This window comes from Martes martes (genome assembly GCF_963455335.1).
Source record: "Martes martes genome assembly, chromosome: X".
Lineage (NCBI taxonomy): Eukaryota > Metazoa > Chordata > Mammalia > Carnivora > Mustelidae > Martes > Martes martes.
Genome location: NC_137897.1, coordinates 80,635,702 through 80,652,909, shown reverse-complemented (window position 1 = coordinate 80,652,909; position 17,208 = coordinate 80,635,702). Strand labels below are relative to the sequence as shown.

General features: G+C 35.7%; 1 protein-coding gene across 1 annotated transcript in view; it reads right to left on the bottom strand.

The window, feature by feature from the left end:
• The window catches only part of IL1RAPL2 (interleukin 1 receptor accessory protein like 2), a gene marked incomplete at both ends in the record, with an annotated part of 1,178,754 nt that overhangs the window by 335,363 nt on the left and 826,183 nt on the right, over positions 1–17,208 (bottom strand). The window lies entirely within an intron of this gene.

Genomic DNA, 17,208 nt, shown 5'->3' with positions numbered 1-17,208 from the left:
TTCAATCCTTATCAGGATATGAATTTGGAGTCATTGTTGTCCCTCATCCTTACCTCCTGCCATGGACTATGGATATACCTAGCCTGATTTCATTATTGTTTAGTGTCAATTACTGATAATAAATGTCAATTTATTAATAGAAATGATAATTTTAAATGCCTTACATTTATAGGTAGTTCATAATTTTCAAAAAGTGTTTTTAGACACATTAGCTCATGTGATCTACACAATGACCTTGGAAAGTAAGGAAGACAGCTAGCTACAATTATGGCCAATTTAGAGATGAAGCTAAATGAAGTTTACATTGTCTCATTTGGTGTCCCCTTGTGACCAAAAGCCCCCATTTACAGAACTGCAAGGAAGGCATTTAAGTTGTAGGCAGAAGACAGGTACAAATGCTCTATACTGAATCAATGGTTTTATCCTCTTTGACTACACACTAACCCAAGGTTCCTAGGCCAGTGGGAATGGATTTGTGGCAAACAGCCAACAGAGACATGATTCCTGTAGGACATTCCACACACATACATTTTTTCCCTAAACCCATGAATGAAAGGGGATGAATTTACACTTACCCAACACATCCCAGTGGGATATATGGGTGTGGAGCCTCATTAAATTCTAATATCATGTCTAGGACCGGGAATTGCCAAGAAGTGCAGAACATTTGTGATGATAAAACAGCAACTGCAGCAGTTCATCTGGATCCTGACCACCAGCTCAGAGACAAATCTATCAGCACCCAGTGTAATTATAGCATTTGTAGATTAGCTAGAGAACATGCTGCCATGGACAGACAAGTTCATTTCTTTATTCTCTTTAAAAATATCATCTGAAATTCCATTACTATTTGAGAAATGAAAGGGGAGAACTATCAATACCTAGGCCCCTAAACAACAGAGTGAAGATTTACAATTTTATTAGAAAACTTATCCAGGACCTCTACAGGGACTAATTTGGGGTCTGTGCTAGTCTTTGAATTTGCTGCTCAAGCTTCAAGTTTTGACTGAAACAAGGAGAGCAAGCAATGCAGTTTGGTACTAATGTTTCACTCCATAATTCCTCCCCTGCATTTCCCTCTGTAGCTGCTTATGTTTAATTATCCTTAAATGTAATTGCTCTACTGAGTATACCATGACAGTAGTCTTAATGTGCTAATGAAACTATTACTGTTTCTGCCTGCTTCTTCATAGATCTAAGTTTTATGCATTTGACACTAACTTTCCTGAGGAGAATTAGCTCTCTTTTTTCTATTATAAGTAAAGTTTGTGTATACACGTACAAATTAATTGGTTTGACTGAAATGATCAATTTCCATGAACACAGTATAAAATATCAATAGAATTAGTTGTTTGATTGAATAAATCAGTTTACTTGACTATATAGCCTAAGTGCTACATACTGTTATAAGTTTCATTGTCCTCTTTTATTGTTAAATTGTCTGTTTAATTAGACTTGCCAGAGAACCAAGTGGGAGGAAGTAGTACAACTATATGCAAAGGACATTAAATGTATGAACACACTAGGATCATAAAGTAACTCATTAGTTTCTATGAATGAAGCCATTATGGAATGTGTATGTTAAGATTAATGAAATGGATCCCTCCAAATCCATTCAACACACCAACACTGAAATCACATTCTAAAATCACTATTTTCATCAGAACATTTAACCACTGAAAAATCTACCAATGTTTCCTGTATTAACAGAGGATAAAATCTGAAACTGTCAGTTGGGACTATAAAGAAAGCCAAGTATAGGTTTAAAAAAAAAAAAAACCTTCCTGCCTTTTTACCCCTCTTCTACTTTATCAATGTGAGGTTCAAATTACTTCCCTCATTTGTCCCTTAACACATTGCATTAATTTCCAACTCTGCATCTTGGCTTAAACACTTTCCCTAAGCTTGAAAACAAATAACAGTTCCCATAATTATCATTAATTTGGCATCTACCCTGTGTTAAGCATTGTTCAAAGGCATTTTATATTACATTTTACAAATAACTTTCCTAAAGTCAAGCAGCTTTGGACTGTAAAGCAGAGATCTCAAGTGAGTTTTATCTGATTTCACCATGGCCACAATGCTTCTCTAAGAACTTTACCTTGGTTTTTGCCATCCCAAGTCTTATCCAACCTCTAAAATCCAGTCCTCCATTTTCCAGAAAACCTCCCTGAAAAAAAGCCCAAGCTAACTTTTACTATCTCTGGTTTGACTGAAAATGGAATACTAAAGCATTTACCATTTCTTTGAACCACTTATTTGGTTCATAGCATACACCACTTTGACTACAAACTAAACCTCACTTTACATGGGTATGTCCAGTCTCCCTAACTAGATTTTTACGCTCCTGGAAGACAAGTGTAACTCAGAAATTAAGATAGTGTCTGACATTTTGGAACAAATAATCACAATCTCAAAATTAATGTTCCTATGATATTCTTTCTCTAAAGTCAGATGCTTTCCATAGTATCCTTAGGTTGCAAAGAACAGAAACACATTTTTGCAAATTTAAGCAAAAAGGGAATTTATCAGAAGGATATCTCAAGGATGGACAGGATGTCTGAGGAACTAAGTTTAGAGAGAAAAGCAACTAGGCCAGGTCTAGATGTATAAGCAAAAAAGACTACACAACAATCTCTTCTTGATCCCATCAACAAATTGAATTTATACCAACTAGTTTTGTGTTTCTTTTTGTTTTGCATTGTCATATCTTGTTCTTTGTCCTTGTGTCATTTTGATTAAGATTCAAAATTCCAGGGGTGCCTGGGTGGCTCAGTGGGTTGAGGCCTCTGCCTTCGGCTCAGGTCATGGTCTCGGGGTCCTGGGATCGAGCCCCACATCGGGCTCTCTGCTCGGTGGGGAGCCTGCTTCCCCCTCTCTCTCTGCCTGCCTCTCTGCCTACTTGTGATCTCTGTCTGTCAAATGGATAAATAAAATCTTTAAAAAAAAAAAAAGATTCAAAATTCCAGGAAAGAGAGGCTGAACACACAATTTTTTAAATCTCCTTTATTTATTTCAGCCATCTCCTACCCCACACCCTTCCGGCAATCACCAGTTTGTTCTCTGTATATAAGAGTTTGTTTCATTTTTTAGATTCCATATATGAGTGAAATCATATATATGTCTTTGACTTATTTCACGTAGTATAATACCTTCTAGTTTCAGCCATGTTGTCACAAATGACAAGATCTCATTTGTTTTTATGCCTGAGGAATATTCCATTTATATATATAGATAGATATGTATCTAGCTACCACATCTTTATCCATTCACATATCAATAGATACCTGGTTTGCATCCATATCTTTGCTATTATAAATAACGCTGTAATAACATAAGGATGCATATATCTTTTCTAATTTGTGTTTTTGTTTCCTTTGGGCAAATACCCAGTAGTGGAATTATTAGACAATATGGTATTTCTATTTTTAATTTTTTGAGAAAACATACTGATTTCCAGTGGTTTCACTGATTTACATTCCCACCAACAGTGTACAAGGGTTACCTTTTCTCTACACCCTCACCCATGTTTGTTATTTCTTGTCTTTTTGTTATTAGCCATTCTGACTCATGTGAAGTGATATCTTACTGTGGTTTTGATTTGTATTTCCTTGATGATTAGTGATCTCAAGCATCTTTTCATGTGTTTGTTGGCCATCTGGATGTCTTCTTCAGAAAAATGTCTATTCAAGTCCCCTGACCATTTTTTAATCATATAGTTTGTTTGTTGTTGTTGTTGTTGTTTTGGTGTTGAGTTCTATATATTCTTTCTGTATTTTGTATATTAACTTCTTATCGTATATATCATTTGCAAATACCTTTTCCCACTCATGAAGTTTCCTTTTTCTTTTGATGATTGCTTTTGCTGTGAAGTAATCTTTTGCTTTTTTGTTTGTTCTGTTTTCCTCCTGAGGGGACACGCCCATAAATATTTTGCTAGGGCTGATGTCCAAGAGATTACTGCCTATAGTTTCTTTTAGGAGTTTTATATGGTTTCAGGTCTTACATTTAGTTCTTTAATCCAATTTGAGTGTATTTTTATGTGTGGTATAAGAAAACAGTCCAGTTTTTATTCTTTTCCATTAACTGTCCAGTTTTCCCAACACCTTTTATTTAATAGACTATTTTTACCCCATCGTATATTCTTGCCTCCTCTGTTATAGATGAATTGGCCATATATGTATTGATATATTTCTGGGCTCTCCATTCTGTGCCATTAATGTATGTTTCTATTTTCATGCATGTACCATGCTGCTTTGACTACTCTAGTTTTGTAGTATATCTTGAAATCTTGGATTATTTCTAGCATTGTTCTTCCTTCTCAAGATTTCTCTGACTATTCAGGTTCTTTTGTGGTTCCATGCAAATTTTAGGTTTATTTGTTTTGGTTCTGTGAAAAATGTTTTTGGTATTTTGATAGGGATTGCATTGAATCTGTAGATTACTTTGGGTAATATGGATATTTTAACAATATTAATTCTTCCAGTCCATAAGAATGGTATATCTTTCCATTTATTTATGTCATGTTTAATTTCTTTCATCTGTGGTTTATAGTTTGCACAGCACAATTCTTTCACCTCCTTGGTTAAGTTTATTTCTAAGTATTTAATTCTTTTTGGTGCAACTGTTAATGGGATTGTTTTCTTAATTTCTCTTTCTGTTATTTTGTTAATAGTTTATTGAAATACAACAGATTTCTGTACACTACTTTGTATCCTGAACTTTGCCAAATTCATTTATTAGTTCTAATAGTTTTTTTATGGAAATCTTCAGAGTTTCCTATATATAGGACCTGTCGTCTGCAAATAGTGATAGTTTTACTTTACCCTTACCAATTTGGATGTCTTTTATTTTTTCTTGTCTGATTGCTGCAGCTAGGACTTCAAGTACTGTGTTGAATAAAAATGGTAAGAGAAAACATACTTCTCTTGTTCCTGATCTAAGAGGAAAAGCTTTCACCATTGAGTATGATGTTAGCTACAGGTTTTTCATATATAATCTTTGTCACGTTGAAGTATGTAAATCCTAAACCCACTTTGTTGAGTTTTTATCATAAATGGATGTTGTACTTTGCAAATGTTTTCTGCATCTGTTGGTATGATACAGTTTTTCTCCTTCCTCCTATTGTGATGTATCACGCTGACTGATTTATGAATATTGAAACACCCTTGCATGCATGGTGTAAATCTCACTGCATCATGGTGAATATTTGATTTAGTATATTGTTTAATTTGGTTTGCTAATATTTTGTTGAGGGTGTTTGGATCTATTTTCACCAGAGTTTTCTTTTTTCATAATGACTTTGTCTGGTTTTGATATCAGGGTAGTGCTGGCCTCAGAATGAATTTGGAAAATTTCCTTCTTTGTGTTTTTTTTTTTTTTTGGAGTAGTTTAAGAGCAGGTATTAACTCATCTTTAAATGCTTAGTGGAATTCACCTGTGAAACCATCTGGTCCTGGACTTTTGTTTGCTGGGAGTTTTTTTTTTTTTTTTGATTAGTGATTCAATTTCATCAGTAGTAATCAGCCTTTTCAAATTTTATATTTCTTCCTGATTCATTCTTGGAAGATTATATGTTTCTAGGAATTTACCCATTTGTTCTAGGCTGTCCTATTTCTTGGCATATAATTTTTCATAATATTGTCTTATAATTCTTTGTATTTCTGTAGTGTTGGGTGTGAATAGACAAATTTTGAGTTCCAGCCCTAGCCAAGACTGCATGTATACCTTGAGGAAAAGGATTCCTTAAAGCAGGATTTCTCAACATCAGCACTTTATTGCCAGATAGTTCTCTATTGCATGGGACTGCCTTGTGCATTATAGGATGTTTAGCAGCATCCTTAGCCTTTAATCATTACAAGCAGTAGCATCTTCCCCAGGCTGTGACAACCAAAAATGTCTCCAGCCACTGGCAAATACTCCCTGGGGAGCAAAATCACCCATGGTTAAGAACCATTGCCCTGAATGAAATTTAGGTTGCCTGGTGTTCTAAAGGAATGGAGGAAATTGGGGAAAAAAAACTTGGGAATAATCTTCATGTGGGAAACAAAATTGAAGCCATAACTAAGCAAATTAGATCTAGAGAGAGCCAGGGATATTATTAATATCTTTAAAAGTTTCCTGTAATCATGAATGGAGATTAGCTAAGCCTAGTTGAAGGAGTCAACTAGTTTCAAGATTTCATAAATTGAATGTAGAATGAATCCAGAAATTGCTGATCTCTAGAAACATCATAAGCATTATTAATCTTTGGAAAGAAATAGCTCTTTCTGAATTAACTACATAGACTTCCTAATTCTGAATTATGAGACACACATTTTATTGGCCACTTAGTGAATCTAAAGTCATATATAAGTATTTTATTTTTAAGATTACTAAGCTGAAAGTCCCCTAAGTTAGAAGATCATACAGGAAAAATACACAATAAACATGATTATTTAATTTCATTTTTAACCCTCCAAGCCTATAAGCTCAAATAAATCCAGTGCTGGATATAATGTGCCCTAAACTTCCCATTTTGCATACCCTATTTTGTTTTTAATTTAATTTACATTCAATTAACATATAGTGCATTATTAGTTTCAGAGGTAAGTTCAGTGATTCATCAGTTGTGTATAACACCCAGTGCTCATTACATCACATGCCCTCCTTAACACCCATCACTCAGTTACCCCATCCTCTCACCCCACCTTAAACAACCCTCATTTTGTTTCCTATGGTTAAGAGTCTCTTATGGTTTGTCTCCCTCTCTGATTTTGTCTTTTTTTAAAGATTTTATTTATTTGACAGAGAGAGAGAGTGCACACAAGCAGGGGGAGTGGTAAGCAGATGGAGAGGAAAAAGCAGGCTCTCAGCTCAACAGGGAGCCTGACATGCGGTTCAATCCCAGAACCCTAGGGTCATGACCTGAACCAAAGGCAGATGCTTAACAGACTGAGCCACCGAGGTGCTTCCTTTCTGGTTTTGTCTTGTTTTACTTTTCCCTCCCTCCTCCCATGATGCTGTTTTATTTCTTAAGTTCCATACATGAGTGAAAGCATATGATAATTGTCTTTCTCTGACTGACTTATTTTGCCTAGCATAATACCCTCTAGTTCCATCCAAATCACTGCAAATGGTAAGATTTCAATTTTTGATGGATGAGTAATATTCCATCATATATATGTATATATATATATATATATATATATATATATATATAGAGAGAGAGAGAGAGAGAGAGAGAGAGAGACATAGAGACAGAGAGAGAGAGAGAGGCAGATTTGTGCTGAATAAACATTCTTCTCTCCAGAGAAGGGCCCTGTGTCAAATGGCATTAAAAAGAAATTGCTCTGCCTTTATGTTTAAGCTTTCCCAAAGTTCATGCATTGCTCAAAACTCAAATACTAGTGGAAGTAGATATGGAATCTAGAAGAAAGGGCACCTGAGGGCAACTTCACAGCAACACTTGACCATTCACCACCCTGAAGGCACATCCACTGAATCACAAGTCAGGACATACGCTCTGAGCCAGATGCCCAGAGTGGTTGCGAGAGGAACCCTAAGGAATTCCTAGGGTATTCCTAGAGGAACATTCCTAGAAGAATATTATATGATGGAATATATATATATATATAATCACTTTTTTTATCCATTCATCTGCTGATGAACATCTGGGCTCTTTCCACAGTTTGGCTATTGTGGACACTGTTGCTATAAACATTACGGTGCAGGTGCCCTACTTTGCAGAAGTTCCTTCTCCTGCCTGCTTTTAGTCACTTGGAGTTGTGTCTCCCTAATCAAAACTTGCTGCAAAGAAGTCTCTGCAATTTAAAATTTATTACAAACTTAAGACATCTCTACCTCCTCTCCTAAGGCTAATTACTTTTGAAGGATAGTCTCTAAAGGTGAAATGATAGGCTTTACTCCTTAGTAGGGGTTTAAACAGCAGATGCATATTGAGCCCAAGGACCCTTCCAGGAACTCCTGTCTTCACATTGGTATTGGCCAGCAAATAGGGTGGCCTTCAGTAGAACCTGATGAAGACATTATTATTTTCCTTGAGATCCCACCATCATTATTACAAGTGATTCCTTGACATCTTGATGACCTTAAGAAAGAGAAACCAGACATATTTAAAATTTTAAAAATACATTAATGTCCATTAAAAGTCAAGTCTGGTTTTAATTTCAACCTGTTCTTATCTCCATCAACTAAGCACAATGGCCAGTTATTTTTTTATAAATATTTTCTCTACCAAAACTCTAATATTCTCTGCTTTATTTAAAACAGGAGTAGTCAGACTGACACATAATCTTTGTTTATTAACATCTAGGGAGAACATGTATTCTCTATGTGTTTCAGCTATAATGGAAAGGCTATGATCGGTTCAGGTTAAAACTAAAGCCAGTGATTTCTGGATTCATTTGGGTATTCGTTTTCAAACCTTTGGTGGTTGAACTTTCAGGTATTTTGATATGTATCTCCCACACCTACCTACCCCTCATTAAGAATAATTTCCTTTAGTAACTCACTATTACTCATGGTGATGGCTCATGTTCCTCATGTGTGTAGTTGAAAGATAAAATTATGGAGCACCACAGAGTCAAACAGATAGGAGGTACTGTTTGTAGAATTAAATTGCTCTCTTAAAAAACAGATCCTAGTTGTATTAAAAATATTCTTGACATCATTTAAAGCCATTGTAAGTATTTGGCTTATTTATCATAGAAATTAAGGTTTTAAGTTCTTTAAATGAATAAGTGATCCTTTTACAGTCAGATGCTAAGTTCCAAGGGAAATTCTGGGCAACCTAGTTGGCCACTGCCCCTGCACTGATTAAGGTTCCTCTCGCAACCACTCTGGGCATCTGGCTCAGAGCATATGTCCTGACTTGTGATTCAGTGGATGTGCCTTCAGGGTGGTGAATGGTCAAGTGTTGCTGTGAAGTTGCCCTCAGGTGCCCTTTCTTCTAGATTCCATATCTACTTCCACTAGTATTTGAGTTTTGAGCAATGCATGAACTTTGGGAAAGCTTAAACATAAAGGCAGAGCAATTTCTTTTTAATGCCATTTGACACAGGGCCCTTCTCTGGAGAGAAGAATGTTTATTCAGCACAAATCTGCCCAGACATAAAACAACTCCTTCAAACTTGAAAAGAAAACAACCTTGGGGCAAATGGAAAGTTAAACAGAGATTGTGATGGTAATTGGTTTTTCTTTTTTTTTCCTCCTTCACAGAGCATGCTTTTTCTTCTTTCTTGTCATTTCCCCCTCAAGTAAGATTTTGCCTTCTCTCTCTAAAATAGTACACCTGGACCTTTATTTTGTAGATGTCTAACACATTCCAAATGTAGTTCCTATACTATCCAAGAAATTACACAAGAGAGTATATTTCTGGGTTCCACATGGAACTTAGGTAGTAGTTAGCACTAAGTAAATATGGGAGGTAAAACAGAAGAAACACCAGTTTTAGTTTTCTTTCCTACTTTATTGAGATATATTTGACATATAACATTTTATAAATTTAAAGTGTACAACTTGTTAATTTGATATACTTATATATTGCAATATGATTATGACCACAATGTTAACACATACATCACACTACATAATTAGCCTTTCTAAATGGACAATTATACCAACATCTCCCCCATTTCCTCTGCTCCCCAGCCCCTGGTAATCACCATTCTACTCTCTGTTTCTATGAGTTCGGCTTTTTAAGATTCTATGTATAAGTGAGATCATACAGTATTTGTCTTTCCCTGATTTATTTCACTTAGCATAATTCCCTCAAGGTTCATCTGTGTTGTCACAAACACCAGGATTTCCTTCTTTCTCATGAATGAATAATTTTCCATTGTGTGTGTGTGTGTGTGTGTGTGTGTGTGTGTGTATGTGCGTACATACCACATATTTATGAGATAGATCAATTTTTAACTTGCATCAAGATCTTTATTTGGTTCTGTGGTTACTGATCTGCTGGATTCTAGAAATTTGGCCCAGATAGTGATGCCTAAGAAACTCAAGAATGGATAATTTTAGAGGTAGACAAGCTCTTATTGTCTAATTCTTGTAGCTATTTTGACAGATGAATAAACTTAAAGGTAGAAATGGAAGGGATTTGTTGAACATCATATTGCAAATTAGTGATAAAGCAGATTAAATCCCCTTTTTCTGAATTACAGTTCAACATTCTTGCCACTACACAATGACTAAAACTGAATATTCATGCATTCCATGCCAAGCTCTTTTACATTCATTCTCCTCATTAAATCTTTACAGCAATGTATGAAATAGTTTCTAATATTATCAACATTTGACTGATGCGAAAATTGAGGCTGAGTGAGATTAAATGTTTTGCCTAAAATCATATTGCTGACAAATACAAATAGACCAGGATTCAACCTAATTCTACTTGACTGCTGAGTCTGAACTCATAGCCGGTATTCCATACTATCACCTCTCTTCCTTGGTTTTTTGATTTAAGAGTGTTTCTTTTTAATTCAAAATACATCCTGTTTCCATATAAGCATCACCAAAAGAAGATAGATATTTAATTAATGTAGTTTGGGAATGAGCTGATGAATACCTTTAATTGTGTCTATACAATTCCATAGGTCAAAGAGTGGGATGAAAATCCAATCTTAGATTATTTGGTGTCATTCATTGTTTCAATCAGTTAACAAACATTTATAATTCTTCTATTATAGAAAAGTACTTTACTAAACAGCATGTGTGTCTGTGCTGGGGTTAGGATGTACAAATATGTGGAAAAAGTACAGATTTGAGTAATACACTGAGTTATGTCAAAAGGGTTACTCTAGCACAAGAGATATACATGTATAAATGTCTGTGGTAAATGACAAAAAGTGGTAAATGCCTGTTTCATTTTTATTGTTACTGTTAATAAGTCATCACAAACAGTAGTTTTAATCAACACATGTGTAAGTATCTTATCATTTGAGAGGTTAGAAATTTGATGTGGGTCTTACCAGACTAAAATTCAAGTATTAACAGGACTGAGTCCTTTTCTGAGTTCTGAGGGGAGAATTTAACCTCTCCTTTTCCAGCTTCTAAAGGCTGCCCACATTCCTTGGTGCTTGACCTTCTTCCGTCTTCAAAGTCAGAAATGGTAGGTTGAGTCCTCCTCACATCACTCCAACCTTCTCTTCTGTCTCCCTCCTCCACTTTTAATGACCCTTGTGACTACATTGGGTTTGCCTGCATAATTCAGGATAATTACCCTATTTTAAAGTCAGGTGATTAGCTACCATAAGTCCATTTGGAAATTTAATTTTCCTTTGCTATATAACCTAACATATTCTTAACAGATCAAGATGTGGACATCTTTAAGAGGTCTTTGTTCTACCTACTAAAATATCACAAAAGGTAATCAAATAAAATATAAATGAAATGTAAAGATGAATATAATATATTGATTGTCATGTGGAACAATGACATACATTGCATGTGTTTATTTTTAGGAAATAAACTTCTCTTCACTGGTCTCAATTCAGCCAAATCAATTTGTAAATATAGACTTAATCTTTGTATTGCAACCAAAGTCTATTCAAAACAATTATTTGAATAAATTGGGTTAGTATTGACACTTTTCTTTTCAGCTTAATATTTATTTATTACAATTGAACTCACCCATGGGCTACCAACATATTTTGTAATGCAAAGTAACAAGGGAAAAGCAAAATATCATTTAAACAATGTTAACTGTTTGGATGTGCTAATTGTTCCAATGAAACCTACAACTATGGATGTTAAATTAGCAATTACTTTAGAATCAAAAGTTTCATGATAAGAATAATCTTCTAATTCACAAGTAATCTTTTGGTGGACATTAAACATGATGTGATATTTAGAACTCAGGAAGAAATTATCCTAAGTGGAGAGCCATCCTAACCTAAAAAAATTACTTAGTTCTGGGATCTAAAGTGGAAAATAGAGCTGGTATCAACCACAAGGCATTATCCTTTTACCCTCCTTAATGTCATCTTTTAATTTCCAGATAGTGTTTCACCATGAGTAACCCTTTTGTTTGCATGAGAGTAAGTTGAATGCATGGTCATCAAAAACCTATAAATTACACAATTATTTTTACTTTGCAGATGAGGAAATAGGATCAGGGAAGTTACATTGCTCATCTAATGTTACACAGCTCTAAAGGTCCAGAACCAGGATATAAACTCTAATTCCCTGACTCCTATTCTGTAGTCTCCTAGTCTCATTGAATCCTTACATCATTCCTTTAAAGTGAGTACTGCTATCATTCCTGTTTTATTGTTGAGGAAATTCAGGTTCAGAGAGGTTCGGTAATTTGATCAAGTCACCGACCTAGCAAAAATGGGAGGACTGCTAACCAAATCTAAGTCTATCTGACTTTAAAGACAGGATCTTTTCCCTTGAATCTCTAGGATAAATATGTAATAGCATTTCAAATGAACTCAATCCTACTAGAACAATATCTGAAAGTAAAGTCATTTTGCTTTTCATTTTCATCACTCAAGTCAGAACCTAACACTTGGAAACCTTATTTAATTTCCTACATGATGGCAGTCTTCTGGGAGGTTTCAAAGCTTATTCCCTGTCTTTGTAACATTGATGAGCACTAATTTAATTAATCAAACATAAGTTGATGACCTATAATGTTAGAATTAATTTTCAAATGGAGCCAATTATGATTGTTCACAGTTCCAAGGAGAAAATATAAGCTGGGTGATTTCAAGACGCAATTATCAAATGCAGAAGAATCAAAGAAAAGAGAAAAAAATCAATTGAATTTACAAAGCACTATATCCTTTTAATTATTATCTCATTAAGACCAACTGGGAAGTTAGTAGGAAAAGGACTGTTGTCTCCAGAAACTGAGATATAAAATCTCAGAAATTTCAAAGTAGGATCCACATCTCCCAAAACAGAATGCCTTTCCCTTTTTAATCAACCTCATAAATGTTCCCTCTAACTGAAATTTTAAAGATGGCTCCATGTATTCTGATAGGATAACCATTTTCTCAGCTTAATTAATTAATCTCCTGATGCAATTTTGTCAAGAGATTGAACGCAATGCTCAGAAGGAGAATCTGCATCTCTGAGTAAGGAGACTGAAAACCATAAGGCAGGCTAATGCTTTGACAACATAGTCACATCCTCTTACTCCCCACTACAGTTTTCTCTATAATGGTTTAAATGTAGCAGCTTCCAAGTGTGGTCTAATTTACCTGAGGATTTGCACATTTCCCTCTCCACCCCAATCCCCTGATTTTGTTTAATGCTTCCCTACGGAACATTCCAGTGCAAATGGAAACCCAGGTGCTCAAAGCTGCTCTGGCCTTTTGCCACATTGATCTGGTGCCATTGGATGTTTCCACAGTAAACATGCACTTTCTCTAATAGTGTCTTAAGTCAAGAAGTAGTCAGATCATTTGTGAGAGAACAAAAGGCTTTTCAGGAAACTCTCTTCTGTGGAGGTGGTTACCTGGGGTTACAAACCAATGAAAACACTGCAGATAGATCTTACATTAGGTGACTGTCTACTGCTCTGACTTTAGCCTGACAGACTAGTTATATATCTGACCAAAACCCAGGGCTCTAGGATCTTTGTCTATAGGCTGATGTCCCATCAATGCTTTAGCCTGACAGCTGGGACTCACTAGCATATAGATGGTTAGTCTCAGAGAACCCAAAAGAAGAAGAAGTTCTTCCTATCTAGTTCTTGAGGAGGGAGTTTTAGTTTTGGGGATGACAAAAGCTTCTCATCTTTCCTGTCTTATGTGTATCCAGATCTTGGAAATATCTGTGATGCTCATCAGCATTGGGCTGATGTCACCCTAATTCAGAGCAGATGGCTGCTTATATGTTATGATTTTATAAGAAAAGCCTCTTTCAACTTTTAAAAACATCTGCCACCCCCTATCTAGGTCACAAGCCCCATAATATTGCTGTTGAGAGCATAGGCTCTGGGTTAGGAATACCTGGGTTTGAATATGGCTCTGCCACTTAATGTTTGACCTTGATCATGTTTCTTAACACCCCAGGATTCTATTTCCTTAACACATACCTGTGAATGGTAATAGTACCCACTCTTTAAGATTGTCATGAGGATGAAATGAGATCATGTTTCTAAAGTATGAAGTAGAGAACTGGCTCATAGTTATCAATAATGATAGCAATTATTATTTTGCCAATTAAAAAAAATTGGAAAAAAAAACATTGAGCTGTATCTACCCTTAGGGAGGGAATCAGAATAGGTATGACAAAGAGATGAAGACTGAAACGTGGGGGTACTGAAGGGAAGAAGTGGGGGCAAGGGAGAAACAGAACATCAGGATCACCAAAGCAAGTTTCACTTCAAAAATTCAATACCTTGATAGGAAAAGAATAAATGAAACAAGATGGGATTGGGAGGGAGACAAACCATCAGAGACTCTTAATCTCACAAATCAAACTGAGGGTTGCTGGGGGAGGGTGTTGGGAGAGGGTGGTAGGGTTATGGACATTGGGGAGGGTATATGCTATGGTGAGTGCTGTGAAGTGTGTAAACCTGGTGATTCACAGACCTGTACCCCTGGGGCTAAAAATACATTATATGTTTATAAAAAAATAAAACAAATTAAAAAAATCAATACCTTGAGATACCACAATACTTGTGTATAAAGAGCCATATCTAAAAGTCACATGGCCAGCTTCTGCCCTGGTAAAGGGGATTGCATTTTTCTCTACAAGCTTTAAAAATATCTATAATAACGTGTAAGGAAATGGATGAACTGGCAGGTATGTTTGAATAGTATCTATGTAGATAATACATTGAGCTTAAGTCAGTCATTTTATTGACTCCCCTAGCCACTGAAAAACCAAAAGGAAATTAAGCTTATTGGATGGAGTTTCAGGCTGTCAATTTTGCTGCAAAGCAGGTAGACAAATTATTAGGAGAACAACAGAAGCCACTTCATCAGCTTAATGAAATTTCTTACATGGAATGGAAAGACTAATAGCAGCTGAGTCTTCATGTGCTTTACCGTTTGAGCCCCGAGCTAAAATTTAAGAGATCCGAGTTCTAATTCTAATTCCACTAATAATTTACTGTGTGACTTTGGACAATTCAGTTAACTTTTATGTTGCTTAGTTTCCACACCTTCAAAATGGGGATAATTGTCTTGTGTAGTTCATAAAGTTATTATGAGAATATGAGAATTAAATAAAATAAGAAATATACAAATCCTATGAGGCTAAAAAATACTCTAAAAACATAAGCTATAAAGTGGAAAATGTCCTCCTAAAGTTACACTCTGAACAATGCATCCAAGAGATATAGCTGTCTTATGCTATTCTTAGAGACCTCTGAGGAAGAAACTTAGAGGACCATTTTGGTTGCTTGTTCAGTGTTTTAACAAGTTTTGCCATGATGGCATTCTAGTTTCTGTCTAGTATAAATATACCTAACTGCAATGAAAGGCTACATTTACTGAAGAAAAGGGAGAAGAATCAACTACTTTTGGAAAACATAGTATGTAACACTTTCATGGCACTCATTATAAGTCAGATACTGTTCTAAGGACTTAACAGATATTAAGTCATTTAATACAACAACTCTGTATATGGCATGCATATTATGATCTTCAGTTTACAGATAAATAACCGAGGCATCAAAAAATTAGGTGACCTGCCTGAGGCTACATAGCAAGTAAGAAACAGAGCTGAGGTTCAAATTTAGGCAGTCTGGCTCCAGAGTCCTTGTTAAATATAAGATTAACAGAATCCTGATCAATTTGCATCATTTCAACACACATTTATTCCTACAAAATCATTATTGGAAAGACTCTAGTCCTCCTAACACATGAATCCCCTCTAAAGAGTCCCCAGCATTCAACCTTGGCTTGACAATTTTTTTTGCAATAGGCTCACTACCTCACAAGTTTGATCATTTCAATTTTTAATAAATATTAAGAATGTATTCCTTATATTCAGCTCAAATTTTTCCCTTGGCATGTTTTATCTGTTGGTCCTATATCTGCTCTTTAGAATAACACAGAATAAACCAATGCATGTATATGCCAATGCCTGAAATGTTTGCAGACAGATTCCTTGATCTTTTCCACCCCCTGCCCTTCTGAAAATCGTCCTTTTTCCAAGCTAAGTGCTCCCAGTCCTTTCAATTGTTCATTGTCTTTTAGGTGATACATATTCCAAAACCTTTTACCATCCTAGACATCCTTTTTTGGGCACAATCTTGTCTGTCACTGGGCCTCTTAAATATGGCACGATAAACTGAACACACAATTTCAGATGTCATCTAAAGTGTAGTGGAACCAATACTTCTATTGTTCTGGACCCTACCTTCCTGAGATACAGGCTGAGACTGAATTAGCATTTTTGGCAAACTAGTCACCCTTCTTGTGCTCTTAGCCAAATAATATCCCAGGACTGTACTTTTGCAGTTGTATTTTTGGAACTGAATGAAAAACTTAACATTTTTTTTCTGATTAAATGTCATCTGGTTAGTTTCAACCCATCATTCCAAACTACTGAGATCTTCTTGAATAAAAATTATGTCTTCCGAAGAATTAACTGTCCCTCCCAACTTCCTCTCATCTGCAAATGTGATAATTATAATTTATATGTCCTCTAAATCACCAATAAAAAATGCAGAACAGGACAATATCCTGAGAGAGGGCTCTCTGTTGGTCAACATTATTGGTTCATTAATTAATACTTCTGAAGTACAGTGCCTGCTGAATGCCCAAAGTTCCCAACCAATCCATATTTTTTGGCTTTGCCTCATGCTCTGAGACATTCTTATTCCAACTGAACAAGCTAAATAGCAGAGTCCAGTGCAAAACGAAAACGTGGGGCCCATGTATTCTTTCATTCAAAAGATATTAAGAATTTCAAGATAGTAACAGGAGATCATTAAACCAAATGTGGGGCCCTTCTAAGCATGTGGCCCTGTGTGAACCCACAGGTCACATGCCCATAAAAACAGGTTTGTCCCCAGACTCTCCTGTGACAGAAACTGCTACCTTCTGCAAAATCTGTTTTCTTTTCTTTCTGAACATGTGCTTAAACTACATGTGCCAACCTCCATTGCAGTTAGGTGTGACCATGAGTCTTGAGTTCTAGTCAGTGCAATGTGAATGGAGGTGACACATATCATTTCCAGGCCTGGCCCATAAAAATCTCCTACAGTTTTCTTACACTGTTTTCTCCTACAGTTTTCTC